The 22431-nt window shown below is 41.0% G+C and overlaps 1 long non-coding RNA gene across 3 annotated transcripts in view; it reads left to right on the top strand.

The window, feature by feature from the left end:
- Nucleotides 1-2129: 2129 nt before the first annotated feature.
- Nucleotides 2130-22431, top strand: part of LOC141421267 (uncharacterized) — a 60736-nt gene continuing 40434 nt past the window's right edge. Inside the window, exons 1-4 of one of the 3 annotated variants that reach the window (XR_012445874.1) lie at nucleotides 2130-2256; nucleotides 3820-3928; nucleotides 8505-8624; nucleotides 9356-9565. This is a non-coding gene — a long non-coding RNA (uncharacterized lncRNA). Of the gene's footprint in view, nucleotides 2257-3819; nucleotides 3929-8504; nucleotides 8625-9355; nucleotides 9566-22431 lie in introns of those variants that run through there. The other 2 variants (XR_012445876.1, XR_012445875.1) reach the window with 2 other exon arrangements.

The following is a 22431-nucleotide window of genomic DNA, read 5'->3' as shown; positions in this document are numbered from 1 at the left end:
AATGATAAGGTAGAAACCTGCTGAGCCTGGAAACTAACTGGAGCAGTTGCATGGAGGTTATTTCCACATTAGGAAATGATGTGGAAAATCTAGTAAGGTTCTCCGCGTTCCAGTGTTATTAATAAAGTAGGACATGCATAAATCCTATGGGCTCTTCTGGTGTCTGTTTAACTCTGCAATGTCTCAGTGAAGGATGAGGAGTGACGGTTGGATGAGCGAACTCATGTGTGTGTAACTCAGCCTGCATCTAGAAAAAAACACCCAACCAGTGAAAGAGCTCAACTGGGCATTTCTATTTGCCAAACACTTGTGGACCCTTTCCAATATTCTGCAGAAGTTCTTCTGGGACCATACTGATGAATAACCTTTGTGAAAAGAACTGTGGGGTAATGAATGAATAATCAGAGAGGCTAGGAAAATCACCAAATAAAAATTAATGTTTGCAAATGCTAATTTAATTTAATTTTATTATGAAATTCATTATTATTGTTTCTGCTCTGGCCACATTTAAGCTACCAAGTTGGAAGCAGATTAATTTAGTGGTTTGCCCTTTGCACAAAAAATTCATTAAGTATACATGGTTTCATTGGTTCTGTTTTTTTTTTTTAGAAGTACTAAACACGAAACTATTATTTTTAGACTATTGATTTCACTTTGAGAATTTATCCTGTCCTCTCCACCGTACAAATTATAAGGCGCCGTTTTGATACTGGGTGGAAGAAAATGACTAGGAGTAATAGGATGCATATATCCTCATTCATATATGTACATGTATACATGTGTACATACACACTTTTATATGATCATTTGCCCAACCACATGGCTTTATAGTTTTCAAACTATAAAGTATATAAAAGTAGTTTTTGAAGAGATTAAATCTTCTCTTCAAGTATTCAAGAATAAAAAAAGTTCCAAGTGAATGAGCCTTTGGAGTGGAAAAAGGTTGGCTGTAAATATGCTTTTGAAATATTCTATGTAGGATTCTCACTCTTAAGATTACGGTTGTTCATGCCTCCAGGTTCAAGTGTTGCTCAATCAGCAAGGTGCTCAATTCACAGTGATTGCTGCATTTCCTTGTTGATCAAGAAAATGCATCGTCTCAGCTCAGCTACATTTACCAGCACACTTACCATTAAAATGAATATAAGAAATAGCGTTTTGATTTCAATTTTCCAGTTGCAGCAGATCGAGAAAAATATATGCAGGAGAAGATTCCATTTGAAAAGTTCTGATTCAAATAAGACCAAAGAGAATGCTTCTCTATGTACCTAATGTTGTCTTCGAACGAGATAGCAACCTTTTCTCGCTCGGAGCCCCTGTCAATTTGATTAAACTCACAAGCACGTGACTGACTCCGCCTCAGTTAAAAATACTCCCAAGCCAGAGAATGACTGCGAAGCCTGTGAGCTCCCTGGCAGGAGTGATCATTCTACTTGCTGGAAAGATATACCTTCAAATTTGAAACCTTACGACTTAATTATCTATGCGCAGTTCACTGCAAAGAGATTCAGAAAATGCTAATTCGAGTCCAGAATCAAGCTTTACCCTTCCAGACACGGCCTCTTTCAGGTTAACGTGGACTTCAAGAACTATGATACTAATTTCAGTGTTGTTTTAGAAGACAGATTTTAGCGGCAGCTCAGTTTTCTGCACATTCTCTTTCCAAGATTAGAGATGGTGCAGGAGAAAACACTTCAGGGGAAAGGATAGGTAGTTGGGCCGCAGGAGTGTGTGCATGTGTGAGTGTGCGTGCACACGTCTGCGCACATCAGGGAAAGATCCAGAGAGATTCCAACCCCCCGCCAAAAAAAAAAAAATTCCCTCGGCCCAGCCCCAGTCCCGATGACCAACTCGATCCCCACGAAACGAATGGGGAAGTCCCCTACTGTCACTAGCCCCAGTCGGTGGAGAAGTAAGTCGGCTTTGACGCCCTGCCATGCTTGGGGGACAACTCTGTTCCTCCGCCGCCACTTGGGAGCACGGGGTCGGATCGGGTCACGGGCGAGGGAACGCCACCGGGTCGCCCACGCGGGGCCCTGGGCCCGCGCTTCCCGCAGGCGCCGGCGGCGTCGGGTGCGGCGGCTGCGTTGCCATGGCAACGGCGGGCTGCCCCACTCTCCTCGGTTTCCCGGCGCCGGCGCGCCAGGCCTGGCGGGGCGGGGCGGCGTTGCTAGGAGACAGGCGGCGGGCGTCCGCCTCCGCGGCGCGGTCTCGCGGCTTCCACCCTTCACCTACTTCAGCCTGGCGGAAATGGAGGTAGGGAGGGTCAAGAGAGGCCGTGGAGTCGCACGTGGTGGCCCAGGGTTTCAGGGCCCCTTGTCCTTTGCAGTTGTCCCTTCCGGGTCGACGTGATGTTCGCTCTCCCTTTGGTCAACAAGTATTGTGTTTTGTGCCCTGGGCGGAAACGGCGCTCAGCAAATTCAAATGAAGGAAAACACTTGAGCATTGTTTCTCTCCCGCCTCCCCCTCCGCTGTACTCGCTGGTTCTAGGACAGGCAAGTCCCCCAACTCCTCTGAGGGCTCCTTAAGCCACTGTGCTTGTGCTCCCCCCTTCCGAAGGAACCTTTTTAAAAAAAAACTTTATCTAGGAGCCATGCCAAGCACTTCGTATACATCGTCTCATTTTCAATCCTGGGCGGTAGGAGCTAGTAAATTGATTTCAGCATAAATAAAATGTAGCCAAGCAGCCAAGCTCATACAGCTGGTTGGGATGGAGCCAGGATTTGAGGTCCAGTCTTGCTTAACTTCAAGGTCTCTGCTTTTCTCTTTTTTTTTCTGTTTTTTTGGTAATGCTCAAGTTTCCTTTCCTGGGCTGCCTCTTGGCTAACACATCGTTCTCTTTGTGTCTAACACACCTTCCCCCACACCGAGTGGGATACACTGTCTGCAACATGGTCTGACAGGGGGATTGAAAAGTTGAAATCAGAGTTGACTAAAAAATCTTGGACAAACGACTTCTGCGGATGTATCACTGATAATTTACAGATGTCCCAGTCTGCAATGTACTACTGGAATCATGGCTTAGGATCTTAAAATTGTTACTAAGAGACAAAATCTAAACCAAAGACTATTGACTAGTGGTGATATCCCATGCTGGGAAACTAAAAAAAATTTTTTTCTTCTAAACCATGCCTGTCTGCGAAGTTTATTTTCTCCTAGAGAACTACCTTGGGTTTCCATGGATGAGTGTGTAAGCAATTTATTAAGGAATTGCTTCCAGGAGAAACGAGTCAGGGAGAAAGAGGAGAATGAGGGAGAAACAAAGCAAGGGAATAATAATTTAAGGTGGGTTCCAGCCCCAGCTTAATCTAAACTCTGGAACATAAATTACACAGTGAATTTATCCCACATTGATGGGAGAGAGCTGGAACTTTTACCTCTCCATCAGTCAGTTATTGGCTGCATCCTACCTGTAGGGGGTTGGGGGCACAAATACCTAGAACTTCTGGCTCTCGGGTGACTCGGGTGACTCAGCGAAGTGGCTCCTGTAGATTAAGAGAAAGAAGTTTTCTGAAGGAAGGTGGAGGTCTGAGCCAGTAGGAGTAAAGCACCCAGAAACTGGGGGATGGTTGCAGCAAGGCAGTAGAGGGAAGCTGACAGGAAGGGGAGTACCAATAGCATCCATTATAGTCCACCACTTGCCCTACCCAGCTCCACAGGCTTCCTTCCCACAGTAAATCCACTCCATCTGGTCATGGCTTAGTCAAAGTTCTAATTGGTCACAGATCTAGTGAGAAAAACCACAGCCATTGAGGCTACAGCTAGTCCAGGGAAATAATTGCTATTGTCATTTTCTGTCTTCTCTACCCTGTATTCTAGATTGCAGTAATCCTCAACTAGCACTTCTGCCAGTTTTGATGGCTTGCCTGATGAAGTGACCCAAATCTTTGTCCTTGAGGAATCTGAACTCCTTACGTGTCGATATCAGGTAATGGTGCTGTAAGGATTTTCAGTAAAAACAAAAAACAAAAAAAACTGGACATGCCAGCAGCTAGAGTCACAGTGGGTTAGCTGAGTGCCAACACATGCCTCTCTGCCCCTTTAGTAGCAGCTCCCTGGCGTCCTAATGATAAGGGTCAATAACCCTGACTTTCTTTGCTTTCATGGAGTGCAGAATGATAGCATCGTGGCTAGAGCTTTACATTTAGTGGGACTCTTCTTGTGTCTCTTCAACCTAAGCATTCTCTGTCTAGGAGCTAGAACCTCTATGCCCAATCAATGACCTTATGGTTGTGAGGATGGAAGCATGCACTTCCCAAGAAGGTCAAAGAGAATGAAGAGAGCCACATTAGTCTTCTTTCCACCCTTTGGTTCCCAGATCCATATATCCAACGCGGGGGAGATGCAACATAATATAATGGTAATTGGGTTTAAGGTGTATACTGTGATCTGAAGGCTAGTGCCCCAACCTCACAGGGTATCATTTCTAACTTAGTGTCTATGCCTTACAATATACTAGGCTAGAAGTTTCTGGGTGGTGTGGATGTTGTGAGAACAGTGGTCTCAGTGGTATGCTCCTATTAAACCTCCTTTGCCAAAAAGAGGACTAAAAATGTTTTGTGAGGTTCTATTTCAGTAAGTCAGATGTTCTGAGTCCTATAATAGTGGACCTTACTAAGGCATTGAAGGCAGGAAAGGCAAAACCATACTCAGAATTTATATCAGTCCCAGTCAGAACAAAATGTTGCCCATTCCATAGTGAAAGGGGTCCTGGATAATTAACTTGACACCAATTCTCTGGTCAGTCTTCTCAAGGAATGGCACTCTATCAGGGACTCAGAGTCACCTCTGCTGTTGATTCACAGCAAGAGCACCAACTAAGTCAGCTTTGGTGAGAAGAAGCCCATATTTTGAACTGCTTAGGACAAGGCTGATAGCTCTTGTATAAATCTTTCGCCAAACCTCCTTGTCCCCATCTTCCAATTGTATGCCTTCCAGTCCCATGACTAAACCAATGGAGTTACTTGCCACTGCCCCTGAGTCTATATATGTCCTTATCTAGAGCCATATCTCTCTCCATACAAAGAGAATAACTGGGTCCAGCCCAAGGCTCTGCATATTACAGTGATTTTATCCTCGCTAGTCTCAGAACCACCTCTGACTGAGGCTATAGTGCACCAGCATTCCATATCAATTTGTACCAATACACTGAGCCAACCTATTCTTGAACCAAACTGGGGATACTTCCTCTGTTAACTGGTTGTAGGGTATTCCCTATGGGGCCAGAGGAGTGAGTAGATGGAGATGTGTCAGTTGGTAGATGACATAGATGCACTTCTTTCAGCTTAATTATACACTCTGCACCTGCTTAAGCCCATTTCCACCCAACGACACAGTTCTTACACTTGATATTTCCTCTGTATTCTCAAAAGCTAGACATTTGCATAAGCCAGTACACCCCCTTCCCACTGTATCCCAACACAATTTGTCAAGGGTAAAGTCTTAGTAACTGCAACAAGCCAAGGATACAGAATGTCACAATGTCGCAATTAGGCTGAGAATATAAAGAAGTCTGCTTTCTTGATGCTTGATCATATAATACTAATTAAAGGGTTATTTTTATATGTCCTTATATTTTGATAAAATTAAATATTACATGAAATTTTCTTTCATTCAAAATAAAGATATGATACATTTCTAAATAATAAAAAAGGCGTAGGGTATCACCTACTACAAGGATGAAACCCCATTTTCTTTTACTGGTGAATAAGCTGAATCCAGGATCCCATCTTAAAGTCAGCTTCCTAGTAATTTATAGCACCAACTTTCTTGGGCAAGGCCCCCAGAAGCAGACCCTGAAGCGAATATGATGAATGAGCAATTATTAAACAAGTTGCCCCAGGAAGAATTGTTAAGGAAGTAGGAAAAGCAGAATAGAAAACAAACACAGGCCAAATGTCTTACGGCGTTATATAAACAACAGAAATTAGCTGATTATGGTGGCATACAACGTTCAGAAGACAGAGGCAGGAGGATTACAAGTTCAAGACCAGCCTGGACTACGTAGTGTTACCCTGTCTCAACAACCAAAAAACAACTCCCCCTCTCCCCCAAGAAATTTATTTCTCATATTTCTTGTGCCTGGGATATCAAAGATCAAGGCTCAGGCAAACTTGGTGTCTGGGTGAAGGCCTGCTTTAGGATTCATGGACAGCTGTCTTTTCACCATACCATCAGGTGGTGGAAGGGGCAAGGGAGCTCTATGGGGCCTCTTATAAGGACATTAATCCCATTTATGAGGGCTCCACCCTCTGCCTCATTAGCTCTTAAAGAACCCAACCTGCTCACTATTACAGTGGGCCTAGGATTTCAATATGTGAATTGGCCAGAGGAAGGAAGCTTGAGTCTATAGTGCCAAGCAAGGTTGTGATATGAAGTGAAGTTCCAGTTTTAACTTAGCCCTCTAGGAGCTTTCAAGAATTACCCAGTAGAGTTTGCCCTACCTAAAAGCAAGACAGATAGGTGGTTTTCCTTTCCTGTGTCAGTCTGTTGTTGGCTACAGGCTTATTGATTATCAGGAACATTTGGTTTAAGAAGCATCTAAGTGGATTGGTTCCAGGGTTCCAAGGGGAGTTCTTTAAAGAAAGTTGCAGATAGGAAGTACTGGGAGCAAAGCCTTTGGGAATCAGGGAATGGGTACACTGAACCAGTGAGGAGAAACTTAGGGGATCTACACAGAATACTACAACTACTAAAGGAATAAAGGTTAATATATGAGCAACTGGCACAGAACTTCTGGTTGCTGACAAGATGATAAACTAGACTGAGCTTCTGGCTCTGTCCCAGAATCTAACTGGAGAAACCCTGGGGAGGCATAAAGAGATTGGGTCACCATATTTGGTTGGCCAGGCACAGTGCATAGTGGCTCAGGGCATTAGAGAAACAGGTACTTGGAAAGTTTTATTTCCCCCACTGCTCTGAGCAGATCACTAATGTCTATGATTAGGTTATATGAGATTGTAACTTCCATCTTCCTAGGAGTCTCTCTCCATTGCATTCTTGGGTTGCATTCTTTGATGAAGTCAGCCACCATGTTAGAGAGGTCCACATGCCAAGGAATTGGGGAAGGTCTCCAGCCAACAGCTAACAAGGAACTGAGGCCTTCAATCTAACAACCCTTAGGAAACTGAATTCTGCCAACATGAATTTGGAAGAGGATCTTTCCCATTGAGCCTTCTGATGAAAACACAGCCCTGACCAATACTTTAATTATAAGCATGAGCCACCCTAAAGAAAAAGCTCTAGCTAAATCATACTCAGATCCCAGATTCACAGGAACTGTGAGATAATAAATGTATATTATTCTAAGCCACTAAGTTTGCAGAATTTTGTTACATAGTGATAGGTAGCTAAACACAAGTTTTCTGTACCTGGCTTACAGGCTTGAGCACATCTACTTCATATATCATTTATTATCTGATAGAGGTCTTATCTATCTGGCAGACTATAATATGCACCTGTGAGTCCCCCTGTATCAGTTAGGATGTTCCTACCCATAGGAAGCATGCAAATGAGGAACTCCATGCCCATCTACTAGGCATTTCTAATAATAAGAACAACAATAGCAACAACAAAAAATTGATCGAGCCCTTACTATGTGCCAAGTCTTATTCTTGGCCTTTTACAAATTTTAATTTGTTTACTCTGTATGACAACCATATTAGGCAGATTCTATTAGGATCTCCATTTCAATGAGAAGCACAACACTCTTAGTAGATGAAGATCTTGCCAATGGCTGACACTTGTGTTGGCTGAGCTGGGATCAAGCCTTGGACAACCTGACTTCAGAGGCTGTGCTGTCTCAGAACTGAGAAGAAATGAAGAGTAATAGAACACCTGCTTTGTCCTGTTTTGAAGCACCATTAAGAATCCCAACTTCTCAGCCACTTAATAGCTATTGGAATGCAGGAATATACTTATTTGACATGACATCCCACTGCTCATGAAAAGATGGGTATGGTTGGATCCTTAAAAAGTTGCCTGAATGAGTAAATGATTGAATGAATGAGGTGCTTTGAGTAGAATGTGGGGTGAAAAAAAGGGGAGCACATAGAGTGCTCTACTTCTAGACTCTATTACAACAGAACCACACAGCTCACTCGAGCACAGTTCTGCACAGTTGCTATGAATATTAGCTCTCCTGGTACCTATCTGATAGCATGAGCTAGGAAATAGGATGTATTTTTCTTGATTTAGAGTTGAGAGCAGAAATAATTCATAAGAGGTAAGTGAAGTGGAGGGCAGTTATTGTCCCTAACAAGTTTGTCTTTTTCTTATTGGTCTGTATACACATGTACACACTAGAACTCTGGATATCTAATTTTGCATTTATAGCAGTTTATTAACCTGCAGGGATAAGTGAGGTTATATAATGGTCTGTAGTTCAAAGAATGTGTTTGCTTGTATATGCAAATATCTGTCTAAATTGCTTAAAATAACAAGCTGCTTAACACCATAAACCAAGGGAATTTGGTTTGAACTATTTGAACATCATCGCTCATTAGGCTTGCCTACTACAAGTACGTGGAATGAAAGATGGCTTCTTAGCACCGGTGGCTCACACCTGTAATTCTAACTACTCAGGAGGCAGAGATCAGGAGGATCACGGTTCAAAGACAGCCCAGGTAAATAGTTTATGAGACCCTATCTAAAAAAAAAACCCTTCTCTCACACACACACACACACACACACACACACACACACACACACACAGAGGGCTGGTAGAGTGGCTCAAGGTGTAGGCCTTGAGTTTAAGCCCCAGTACCACAAGAAAGAAAGATGGTTTCTTTCATGGCCAAGTACCTCTACTACACAATGGTTGTTTCAGAGTAAGGGAAGAAGCTGAAGTCTTCCATTCATATTTCAGATACCAGAATTAGAATGATAATTTTATTTATCAACAGCTTTTATGATTAATTTGCCCTGGTCTCCTAACACATACCCAATCTACATCCTTAACTAAAAAGTGGACTCAGCCATGTGAAGTACTACATTTTGTTCTCTAAGAAGTCAAGCTGCAACTGTCTGCACCTGGCCTTTGCTGTTCTCTTTTACTGCCTTCCTGATTGTAGCACACAAAGCTGGTTACCTCATATCCTGGTTAAAACCTTTTACTGAATCTCTCAGTTCCGAAAAATGGCACATTCATTGGACTGACATTCAAGACCCTTGTTGTCCAATTCCCTCCTTTTCTCACTGACTTCATTCTTCAATGATGAAGTCTGCCTCCACATTCCCACCCTGAGCTCTGATTTCAGTTTCTCAAATTTTCTGTGATTTATAAGCCCTCTAGGTCTTACATATGTGGTTCTTTTTGTCTTGTCCACATGCTTTGCCTATTCTGCTCACCTGACAGTCTTTAGGCTACTGCTAAGATGTCACCCACTTCTGGAGCATCCCCTCAGCTGACATTGGACATATCCTCAGAACTCCTGTGGCTCCCAGCCGACACCCCAAGCTCCCTGTGTGAGAGCCTTGTCTGATTTCCTGCTGAACTGAGAGTCGCCAGAGAGTCAGGACTCTGTACTGTCTGCCTCTGGTATCTCTGAAAATAGCATAGGAGCCTGGTTCACAGAAGAAAGAAAACAAATAAATAAATGAAAAAAATCTGTTGACTAAATGGTCTTGTTACTCTCTTGCAACCTTTGTGCAAGATCCATCCACTTTGGGTAGATCTAAACTGCAATTAGTACATTTTGCAGAGATAGTCAATTTCATTCAAAATGAATGAGCATTGTAGTAAAATACAAGCTGTTAGACCAATAGAAAATTTCCTGAAAACATTAAGTTAACTTTTGAAATTTGAACCACAAGAAATTCATTTCCATCATTTAAAAGTGGTTTCTCAACTCTTAGACCCTAGTACAGCTGTTAAAGCAGTCTGTTTTTAATTCTTGTAGAGCCTCATCATCAAGTGGGAGTGAGGCGGCATCATCCATGTGGCCTCATTATGATGCCATAATAATGAAAGGAAAGGTGAACAGTAAGATTTTGGCTCATGTAGACCTAGCAGAAGATGGGAAAATAGCTAAAGAGGTTCAAAGAACTTTTCTAGAAAACTACAGTGTTTATGATCAAAAATGGTCTTTTAATCGTGTCTACCATCTTTCTTGTCCTCCCTCCATCCCTTGCTTTACAATTCTTAACAGGTTTCATTATTCTATTTTCATACATGCATATAAAGTACTTCAGTATATTCATCCTCCATCACCCTTGTCTCTCTCACTGGCTCCCACTCTCAAACAGTCCCAGTTTTACATTCATGACCCTTTTTTTCTTCTTTTAGGTCTAGACTTCACATATGAGAGTAAACAACTAAGTGATACTTGTCTTTCTTAGTCTAGCTTATTCCACTTAACATCATGATCTGCAGATCCATCCATTTTTCTGCAACCAACATAATTTCATTCTCCTTTATGGCTGAATAATACCACTTTTTCTTTTTTTAATTATTTTATTATTCATATGTGCATACAAGGCTTGGGTCATTTCTCCCCCTGCCGCCACCCCCTCCCTTACCACCCACTCTGCCCCCTCCCTATCCCCCCACCCCCTCAATACCCAGCAGAAACTATTTTGCCCTTATTTCTAATTTTGTTGAAGAGAGAGTATAAGCAATAATAGGAAGGAACAAGGGTTTTTGCTGGTTGAGATAAGGATAGCTATACAGGGAGTTGACTCACATTAATTCCCTATGCATGTGTGTTACCTTCTAGGTTAATTCTTCTTGATCTCACCTTTTCTCTAGTTCTTGGTCCCCTTCTCCTGTTGGCCTCAGTTGCTTTTAAGGTATCTGCTTTAGTTTCTCTGCGTTGAGGACAACAAATGCTAGCTAATTTTTTAGGTGTCTTACCTATCCTCACCCCTCCCTTGTGCGCTCTCGCTTTTATCACGTAATCAAAGTCCAATCCCATTGTTGTGTTTGCCCTTGACCTAATGTCCACATATGAGGGAGAACATACAATTTCCACATTTTCTTTATCCACTCACCAACCGATGGGCTGGCTATTGTGAGTAGTGTTGCTATAAACATGGGCGTGCAGGCATCTCTATTGTATGATGACTTACGTTCCTTCAGATACACAGCAGGACCATATGGCAGTTCTAGTTCTAGTTTTTTAAGGGAACCCAATAATTATTTCCATAATGGCTACACTAATTTATTTCCCTGACAACAGTGTATATGGGTTCCTTTTCCCTCTGCATTCTTACCAGCATTTGTTTTTTGTTTTCTTGATGATTGCCATTCAGATTTGGGTGAGATGAAATCTCAGTGTTGTTTTGATTTGCATTTCCTTTATGGCTTAAGATGTTGAGCATTTCTTTATATATTTATTGGTCATTTGTACTTTCTTTTGAGAACTGTCTGTTTAATTAATTTCCCCATTTGTTAATTGGGTTATTTGTACTTTCGATGTTAAATTTTTTGAGCTTTTTATATATAGACTGGACATTAATCCCTTGTCTGGTGAACAGTGAATAGTTGCAAAGATTTTATCCCCTTATATAGGCTGTATCTTCATTCTGCTAATTGTTTCCTTTGATGTGTAGATGCCTTTTAATTAGATACAATTTCATTTGTCAGTTCTTTCCCTTATTTCCTGAGCTATTGGAGTAGAAAGTCATTCGCTATACTCTATTTTCAAGTGTATTCCCTATTGTTTTCCTGTAGTAGTTTCAAGTCTTATGTAAAGATCTTTGATACATTTTAAGTTGATTTTTGTACAGGATGAGAGATAGAATTCTAGTTTCCACCTTATTTTTGGATATCTACTTTTCCCAACACTATTTGTTGAAGAGGCTGTCTTTTCTGCACTGTATGTTTTTGGCACCTTTGTAGAAAATTGGATGACTGTAGTTGTGTGGGCTTTTTTCTGGGTCTTCTGTTCCATTATTCTGTATGTCTGTTTTTGTATGAGTACCATGATGTTTTTGTTACTATGGCTCTGTAATATAATTTGATGCCAGGAATTGTGATCCTTCCAGCATTACTCTTTTTGCTTAGGATTAATTAGGCTATTCTAATTCATTTCTATGAAGAATGACATTGGAATTTTGGTGAGAATTGCATTAAATCTGTGGGTTGCTTTCAGTAGTTTAGCCAGTTTCACAATATTAATTCTGCTGATCCATGAACATGGGAGGTCTTTCCATTTTCTGGTGTCTTCTTCAGTTTCTTTCTTCAATTTTTTTATAACCTCACTATAGAGGTCTTTCAAATCCTTAGTTGTGTTTAGTCCTAGGTATTTTTTGAGACTATTCTGAATGGGAGTTTTAAAATTTCTTCCTCAGTCTGTTCATTATTGGTATATAGAAAAGCTGCTCTTTTTTTGTGTGCTGATTTTTGTATCCTGCTTCTTTGTCAAAAGCTCTAAGATGTTTTTGGTAGAATCTTTAGGGTCTCTAAATATAAGATCATATCATCAGCAAACAGGGATAATTTGACTTCTTCCTCTCCTATGTATATCCTTTTTTTTCTTTCTCTTGCCTTATTACTCTGGCTAGGAATTCTAGCACTATTTTTAATAGGAGTGGAGAGTGTAGACATCCTTATCTCGTTCCGTCTACTGATTTGGGGTTTGGCTTGTTCTTGTTTGTCTTGTTGAGGTGAATTGTTAGATTATTAGAGTATTCTCTGATTTTCTTATTGTAGGCACTTATAGCTGTAAACTATAAGTGTCCCAAAGGATCTCATAAGTTCTGTTTTCATTTTCATCTGAATTTAGGAATTTTCTGATTGTTCCCTTATTTCTTCAGTGACCCACTGATCATTTGAAAGCATGTTGTTCCGTCTCTATAGCTTTTGTGTGTTTTCCTTCTGTTGATTTCTAGGGTTTTATTCCCCATCGTGGTCTGATAAAATACAGAAATTCGTTTTAATTTTCTTGTTTTTTGTTGAGAGTTATTTTTTGTCCTTAAATATCTATTTCTGAGAAACTTCCATGGGCTAAGAATGTGTACTCTGTGGCTGTTGAGTGGAGTGTTTTACACATGACTGTTATGTCCACTTGATTTACAGTGTCATTTAATTCTGACGTTTCTTCGTTGAGTTTTTGTCGGGATAACCTAGTTATTGGTGACTGTGGGGTATTTTGATCACCCTGTATTATTGTGTGGGGGTCTGTCTGAGATTTTATATCTAGAAGTGTTTGTTTTGTGGGATTGAGTGGTGTATATGTTTATAATTGTTATATTTTCCTGATGGATTGTTCTCTTTATCAATATGATGTGACCTTTGTCTTTTATGACTAATTTTGGTCTGAAGCCTGCTTTGTCAGGTACAAGAAGAACTAATCCTACTTATTTTTTGGGCTCCATTTGCTTGGAATATCTTTTTCCATCCTTTTACTTTAAGCTTGTATTTGCACATGCACAGGAAATTAATGTGAGTCAACTCCTTGTACAGCTATCCTTATCTCAACCAGCAAAAACCCTTGTTCCTTCCTATTATTGCTTATACTCTCTCTACAACAAAATTAAAAATAAGGGCAAAATAGTTTCTGCTGGGTATTGAGGGGGTAGGGGGGAGAGGGAGGGGACGGAGTGGGTGGTAAGGGAGGGGGTGGGGGCAGGGGGGAGAAATGACCCAAGCCTTGTATGCACATATGAATAAGAAAACAATTTAAAAAAATAAAGCTTGTGTTTGCCTTTGCCAGTGAGGTCCATGTCTTATAGGCAACAAATGGTTGGGTCTTTTTCTTTAATCAGTCTGCCAGTCTGTGTCTTTCCATTGGAGAATTGAAACAATTAACAGAGTTATTATTGAAAGTTATATAATGATTATTGTCATTTTATTGTTTTTGTAATGTTTGATAATTTCCTTATTCTTGTTTGCTTATCTACTCATCTGGTGAGATTTATTCTTTCCTGTATTTTCATGGTTGCTCTTATCTTTCTCTTTTGTGTATAGGATTCTTTTAAGTGTCTTTGGCAGCATTGGTCAGGAATTCCTTTAATTTTTGTTTATCATGGAAGATTTTTATTTTTTTTTCAATTTTATAATTTTTGCTGGATACAGTAGTCTAGGTTGGCAGTTATTTTCTTGCAGGGCTTCCAATATATTATTCTATGCTCTCCTTACTTTTAGAGTTTCTGTTGAAAAATGTGCTGGGCTTACCTTTAGCTTCTCTCTTGTAGCTTTCAATATTATTTCCTTCTTCTCTGTACTCAATGTTTAACTATAACATTATAACATGACATGGGAGGTTCTCTTCTGGTCTTGGCTACTAGGAGTTTTAAAAAGCCTCCTGTGATGGATTTCCATCTCTTTCCCAAGATTTGGGAAATTCTCTGCCATTAGGTTTTGTGGGGTTTTTTTGTTTGTTTGTTTGTTTGTTTTTGGTAGTTCTAGGGTTTGAACTCATGATAGCTGGGCAAGTGCTCTACCACTTGAGCCATGTTTCCAGCACTTTTTGCTCTGATTACTTTTGAGATAGGGTGTTGTTTTTTGCTTGGGCTTGACAGGACTGTGATCCTGCTGTTTTAGGCTTCCCATCATAGCTGGTATGATGGTGCATACCACCAGGCCCAGCTTTTTCTGTTGAGTAAGGGAAACTTACAAACTTTTTTGCCTTAGCCATCCTAGCACAGCAATCCTCCTGATCTCAGCCTCCCATGTAGCTAAGATTATAGCCTTGAGCATGGTTGCCTAGCTTCTGCCATTAGTATTTTTCCAAATATTTTTCTATGCCTTTAGCTTGCATGTCTTTTAGGCTCGTGTTTTGTCTTTTAGTGGTGTCCCAGAGGTCTTATATATTCTTTTCATATTTTTTCCCCTTGTTATCTCAGTAGTCTAATTCATCTACCTTGTTTTCAAGCCCTGATAGGCTGTCTTCTATTTGATTCAGTGTATTTATGAGGTTTTCAAATGAGGGTTTTTAAAAAAATTTGACTTGTGGGGTTTTCATTTTCAGAATTTCAATTTGATTTTTGTCAGGATTTATACATCTTTATTGAATTCCTCTCAGTTTTTTAAAATGTGTATTCTTTTGGAATTCATTCAAGCATTTATTCATGTTCTCTAACTTCATTGATCATTCTTATAGTCATTCCTTTGAATCTATTATCTGAGATTTCATCCACTTCATTATCATTGGAGTCCATTATTATGGAATAGTTGACTTTTGGAGGAGTCATGTTTCCTTGTTTTTTCGTATTTCTTGTCTTTCTACACTGGAATTTGTACTTCTGAGGCCAGTTCATTGGTTGGAGATTTAAATCACTTGTAGTCTTTCAGTTGAAATATTCTGAATTTTTGGGCAGGACTGGGTAGTGGTAGGGTTGATATGCAATGTCTCACAAATGGACTGGGGATGTAGTTCAGTAGCCAAACATCCACATGCTCAGGGCACCAGGCCCAATCTCCAGCACCAATCAGAGAGAAGAAGAGTTTATAGAGTCTTTTGTACTTCCTAGTGCACAGGTCAGTGCTGTGTGTGGGCTGAGGGTGGGGTTTGTCAAGGATCAGTTGTTCACTTCAGAGTTGCTTTTGCTTGACAAGTTTCCCTTCTTGGGCTGGAGGCATGGCTCAAGTGTTAGAGCATTTGCCTAGCAAGCACAAGGCCCTAAGTTCAAATACCCCAGTACCATCAGGAGCTTTGTGGGCCAGGCAGGTTCCCGTTTACTTCACAGGCCCCTCACAGTGTGTCCCTGGAGGCAGCAAGCAAACAAAGCTAGGGGTGTCCCCTGAATGAATTGTAGAGTGGGGGGCAGCAAACAGAGCACTGAGTTCTGGGCTGGAGGGGGAATGATGAGGGACTCAGGTGTTCTGCTAATGGTCTTAGCATTTTCAGATCCCACCAGCACTTATGCACCCTGTGGGAGGAACGAGGCTGAAGAAATCACGTGGTCTGCTGAGATTCAGTCCTGACCAGTAACAACTCCCACGCAGCTGGGAAGCAGAGGCTGAGGACTCTGCCAACCACAGGCTTGGAGTGTTTCTGCAGGGATCCTCAGGCAGTGGAACTCTGTCTTCACCAGAGAGGTCAGGGCCACCAGCCACCTCTTTCATCACTGCCCAAGCTCCCTGTTGCCTTAACTTCTCAGCATGTCTATGTTAGACCCTCCCCCTCTCCACAACACCTCTAATAACTGTCCCCCACTGTCACTGTGTCAGGGCACCTGCAGGCTCCCTGAACTATGATTGTTCCTTGTTTTCAAGTCCCCAGAGTAGCTCAGCCTCAAATAATAGGCCCCTTCTCAAGGCATCATCTGACTGACTATAGCACTCCAAGATATGGGAATTGACAAAATGTCTTTTTCACCATTGCTAGCATACTACCTGGGCTAGTCACTATCTCATCAAATCCCTGCACTGGGTTTAGAGCTTGCAGGAAGAGTGGGGTTACTCTGTATTTAGATCTGCCAGTCTGTCACCAGGGCCATCTGACTTACTTATAGTTGTGTCTTCAGCTTCACCCTCCCCACACACCTCCCCACACACCTCCCCAAAATGTGGGGTTGGAGCTACAGACTGTTTCCTTCTTTTCTCTGTTGCCATTCTGTTTCTCCATGGTTGTCAGCTGTCCTGCCCATCTTTTAGTGATTTCCGGTGCTCTTTCTCTCTTTCTTTCTTCAGAATATAGTTTTTCCTTTGTTACCCTGACTCTTCTCATTCAGAGTCCAATGGAAGAAACCTCTAATCTATCATTTTGCCCTGCCTCTAGCATGTCTTTTTTTTTTTCCAAAATTGATTTTTATTTAGAACAGAATCCTTGCTGTTCAGTGTACAATGTTGTATTTGGTATCCCCCCAGCTCTTATTGTTAGCAACAATTTGACCAGTGAAGGGAATGAAACTTTAGTTATGTAGGCATGTTCCTGTTCAGATCCTGATGTTCTCCTCGGTGACATATCTTTATACCTGATACTGGGAGTTGTTGATGATATCATGGTTTTATTTTTACTTTAAAGTTTTCAATGAGTCTTGTACTAAACTTTTTTTTGGTGGTACTTGAGCTTGAACTCAGGGCTTTGCTCTTGCAAAGCACACACTGTACTGCTTGAGCCATACTTCCAATCTGTTCTAAGCATTTTTAAAAATATAAATCACTACTGGAGTTTTGCTTAGAGTCTTAAACTGCCTTTATCAGTTTGAATTCTTAGAGACATGGAGCCTGACTTGCTATTAGTATGTATCATCTAGTTCTTATTCTGGTAAAAACTCCAGTGTCATTATTGTTCAGGAAGCTGAACTAGGCCTGACCCTACTTACCAAGACTTGTTAAGTCTGCTGGAAAGACAATCAGTGGTTCACCAGGCAAGTGAGGAAACAAGACCAAAGTGAAAAAACAAAGTATAAGATAAAGAGAGTGTATTAGCTTCCTAGGGTTGCTGTAACAAATTACCACAACCTTGGTGACTTATAACAACAGAAACCTATTTGCTCACAGTTCAACAGCCCAGAAGCCCCAAATCAAGATATTGGTGGCAGGATTCATTCCTTCTGGATGCTTTGAGTGGAGAGTCTGCTAGCTTTTTGGCACTCCTTGGCTTGAAGTGGCATTACTCCGTTCTCTGCCTCTGCTTGTACCTGGCTTTCCTCTCTGTGTCTCTGTCCATGTCTCAAATCCCCCTGGTCTTTTTTAAAAGGATAGTAGTTATTGGACTCAGGACCCACCTAAATCCAGGGTGACCTTTTTTCAAGATTCTTAATTACATATGCAAGGACCCTATTTCCAAATAAGGTCACATTGATAGGTACCAAGGGCTAGGACATGGGCATATCTTTTGGGGGTGGTGGGGGGAGACGTAATTTAACCATAACAGAGGATGAATTCACCTAGTCAAAAATAATTCCTGCTTTGGCTCCCCCAAGAACTCTCTGCACTTTGACTTTCTGAACTTTCTTCTCCAGCCACTGAGGCAAAACCCTGCCTCTTGCCCACAGTATTTACTATAAAACAAGGGTCTGAGATACCATTGTGTAGAGACCTTAAAGGCTGAAAAAGAAAAAAATAAGAAACAGAGGAAGAAGACTGATCTTAAAATCCAATAAGATCAAAATATAAAAGCAGTGATCTAGAACATGACCCTTTTTTGACAAAAGTGCATATATAGTCATAGAAAATGTCTGGAAGAATATATACTAAAAAGTTAACAGAGGTGATCTGCATTTTGGAATTATAGGATCTTAAATTTCTTTTTCATATATATTTACGTTTTACAATTTTATGTAACTTTAAAATATCTCCTTAAACACTAGTAGCAATTATCTTTTAAAAGATAATGAGATCCCACTGTCTCAGTTCATTTGGACTCCATAATAAAATACCACAATGTGGGCAGCTTCCAAACAACTGTAATTTATTTCTAATACCTCTAGAGGCTAGGATGTCCAAGATCAAGAGGCCACAAGAATCAGTGTCTGGGAAGAGCTTGCTTCCTAGTTCATAGATGGTGCCTTCTCACTGAAAGTAGAAAGGGTCTCTTTCATAAGGGCACTCATCCCATTTATCTGCTTCCATGATCCAGTCACCTCCCAAAGCCTCCTTCTAATGCCATCACATCAGTGATTAGGTTTCAACCTATGAATTGGGAGGGTACAAACATTCAGACCATAGCACCTGAATGGCAAAGAATTATTCACCTGGTCTGGTCTTTCTGAGAGGCAACTGTTCTGAGTCAAGTAGAGAAGGTGTGACAGGAGGCAGTTGTCATTTTCCTTGAGTCCCCTTTTATCACCACAAATTCCTGGTATGTGGTCACTTCTGGGGATCTTACTGGATTATAGGTGTGACAATTAGAAGAAACCTCACAGATCATCTGGGAGGATCTCCTTATATTACAGACCATGAAAGAGAACCCTAGAGAGGATAGCACATTCACCCAAGACCCTATGGATAGAGGTAGAGCTGAGACCAAACTCTAGGAATTACTTTTCCCAATTGGAGATTCCTCTATTACTAAGGGTGTCTATTGTCAAGATCTTATGCATGGACAACTGGTCTACCAGGAGTTATTGTTCTATTTCTAGTTCAACTTCTTAATAAACAACCCACTTATCTATGCCACTACCAGGTACATTTGTTAAGACTTATTTGTAAAATGATTACTAAGTGACTCTATCCTGTCCTAAGAATTTCTTTGGTCACCAAGTACATAAAAATGGGTAGGCATATCTCCTGGTTGCTACATAGTTAAAAAGGAGTTATCACAAAAATATTCCTAGGCCTAGCCAGGCTGTGGATGAAGATAAGACCATTTTAATTCATCAGGCTCAACTCTTCATGACTGGAGTTCCCAGGTGTTCTCCTGGGAATTCAATGCCCTAGCGATCTCCTTCCCCTGAACCCCCCTCCCTCCCCTTTACTGAAAGTCACAGTGTTAATGGCAATGGTGTGATCAGAAGACTTCCAAATTCTTTGTGTCCTGTGTGGAAGAATACATAGCAGGACATGTGGGTGTAATTGGAATTTATTAAAAGTTAGGGAAGGAAAACACAGGTGGAAACCAGGAAGCAGAGAGTGTGTGCTTCTGTTTTCCAGGTGCTTTTAAAACTTATGCTGTCCTATGGGAAGGGAAGAATCCCATCCAGTAACCAACAAGTGGGGAGGGGCACCTTTGCCAGGTGGAGGGTGGTCCCTGGGGCAGGGCATGATCAATTTGAAATGCAATATTAAGTCATATATTTTCTATGAGTCTCAAACTTTCCCTAACTGTAGCCTGCCTCAATAGGACATAGGGACAAGAAGGTTTTGGGTTTGCTGATGGTGTCTTGTAGATACTCATTGCCCTGCCCCCCAACCCCCTGTGGGCTCATTTGGGAAGTCGGTGATCGAAAAATATATCAGATGAGGTTAATTTTATGTCTCAACATGGCTGGCCTGGGTACTCAGATTTTTGGTTAAGCATTATTCTAAATAGTTCCATGAAGATATTTTTTAAGGTAAGATTAACATGAAACCAGTAGACTTTGTGTAAAACAGCCCTTCCTTATGTGGGCAGGTCTCAACTACTCAGTTGAAAGCCTTGATAGAAAAAAACTGAAAGGAGGGAATTGTGCTGGCAGACTCAGCCATCAGATTCAGACTTCCCTGGGATACTCATCTGCCGACCTTCTCTACAGGTTTTGGATTTACCAATCTATGGAATCACCTGAGCCAGTTCCTTAAAATATTTATGTATCTATATTGATATCTTCACCTATATCCACCTACTTTAGGTTCGATTTCTTTGGAGAACTAATAGTGGAGCAAAGTGTTAGTCTATTTTCTGTTGCTAGTATAAAATCTGTGAGGCCAGATAATTTATAAAGAATAGAGGTTTATTTAGCTCACAGTTTTAGAGGCTGGGAAGTCCAAGAGCATGGCTAAACATCTGCTTAGCATCTAGTGAGGCCTTCTTGCTGTGTCATTACAAGGAAGAGGGCATCACATGGTGAGATGCACAAGCATGCTAGCTCTTTTCTCTCTTCTTTTTTCTTATAAAGCCACTAATCCTGCCATAAGGGCCCCACCCTTGTGACATCATCTAATCCTAATCACCTGCCAAAGGCTCCATCCAAACATCACCAATGTATGAAGTTGGAGATTAAGTTTCCAATATATAACTTTTGAGAGCACACATTCAAACCATAGCAGAAACCTGATCAACATTCTTGATGCCAGCGTGGAAAACCTTTTCCTTGATACTCTATTGGCCGTAACTGTGTTGTTACTTCCCAGCTCCCATTGGACACTGGTGCTTTGTCCTGGGATGGAAATGGAAGACCACCATCCTCTTCTTTGTCAAACTTGCTAGCTAGAGTCCTGAAGCAGTTTGTAAATGACAAAAAGTTATAATGCCTAATGGAAAAGAAGGACTTAGAAAATTCTTAAAACATTTTTTACCAAAGGCACAAAAATAGCAAAATAAATAATATTAGTAATATTTTATATAAGATAATTTTTTTACTTTTTGATAGTAATGAGGACTATTGTACAGTAGACCCTTGGTATCTGCAGGTCTGAGGTTCCAGGGAGACTACCATTGAGGAAAAACCATGCACGCTTAGGATGCACTGAGTTTAGCACTTCACTGTGATGCTTGATGCTCTTGTCCCATAATGCTCCCCAACTTCCTCTAGAGACATGCCATCTTTCAGCAAACCTAAAATTCACTTTGTAACTTAAATTAAGCACATTTCCTTTTACCTTGCTTTTAGGGTGGCATTTGCTTTTTGGGAGACATATGTTCACAAAATGAAAGGCAGGGAAGCATGCAGCAGATCGCACAGTGATTTAAACACAACCGATGATAACACGGGGCAGACCGAGAGCTTCTTCACCTCCTCTGAGCTGTATTTTGTGTGCATGGGAATGTAAAACCTTGTTTTTGAAATTTCTTTTCATTTTTAAACTTGTGATTTTTTTGACTGCAACTTGGTCAAAACCATGTGTAATGTATCCACAAATAAGGCAGGCTTACTGTATACTTTTCCATTTCCCTTCTTTTACTACCTGGACATTTGTCTGGATGTGCCCTCCTTATAGTTTTAGTGATATGCTTGCAAACCAATGCCATTTTTGCAGATAATATGCATGCTAAAATGTTTTCTCCTCTATGTCTGATTCTACACATTCAAGGTGTTTTATACCTGTTGGCATAGAGTTGGTCTCTCTCTCTCTCTCTCTCTCTCTCTCTCATGCTTCCAGAAGTATAGAATAATGTGTATAAAATAGGACCATCATCACCTATTATGTGAGGGAGGCATTGCTATCTCCAGGGTGCAGAAATGGAAACCTATGCTCAAAGTTGTCTTATAACTCCCCTAATGTCACTCAATTAGAGTGCTTCAAAACTGGCCCTGAACCCGGGCTTTGAGAATCTAAGCCCATCCTGCCTTCTTTGATTGAAATGCTTTGGTTGATTTTTATTGGACTGGCTCAGCATAGCTGAGGGAAAGTTGCCAAATTTGTGCCATTATATAGGCTATTCAGATCCTTACCCACGCTGTCTGCCTTATCCTACGTTGTCTGTTCCTCTCACATGTCACTCGTTCCTTCCATTCACCCAGACTCAACTACATTTCTTCTCTCTTGTTTTATTCCCCTCAGCATTATAGTTCTTTCCCAGGGCCTCACTGCAAAGCACCTGCTTCTTCTCTGCCTTGGTTTCCTCTCAGTTTTCTATTCCCAGCTCCTACATACCCACCCACTTTTTAAATCTGATTATTCCTAACAGAAATGAGTTTGATGGATATGAAGTAAAATTCTGATAGTTACAAGTAAAATCTCTGTGTTAGCACTAGTGACAAAACCGCAGCTCAGTCAGCTTTAGAAGTTAAGTGGCTCGCGTGTCTAGGAAGTCTGAGGGCGATTGGCAGAGTCGAATCAGGCGACTGGGACAATGACATGAACTCTGTCCATCTTTTGACGTCATTCAGAGGCTTGCCAACAAGACACCAGAATCCCCTGATGTGTTTAGACCCTTGTGTTCCTTAGATCCCTGGTTT

The sequence above is a fragment of the Castor canadensis genome, chromosome 3, assembly GCF_047511655.1.
Source record: "Castor canadensis chromosome 3, mCasCan1.hap1v2, whole genome shotgun sequence".
NCBI lineage: Eukaryota > Metazoa > Chordata > Mammalia > Rodentia > Castoridae > Castor > Castor canadensis.
This window is presented reverse-complemented; position numbering and strand designations above follow the sequence as displayed.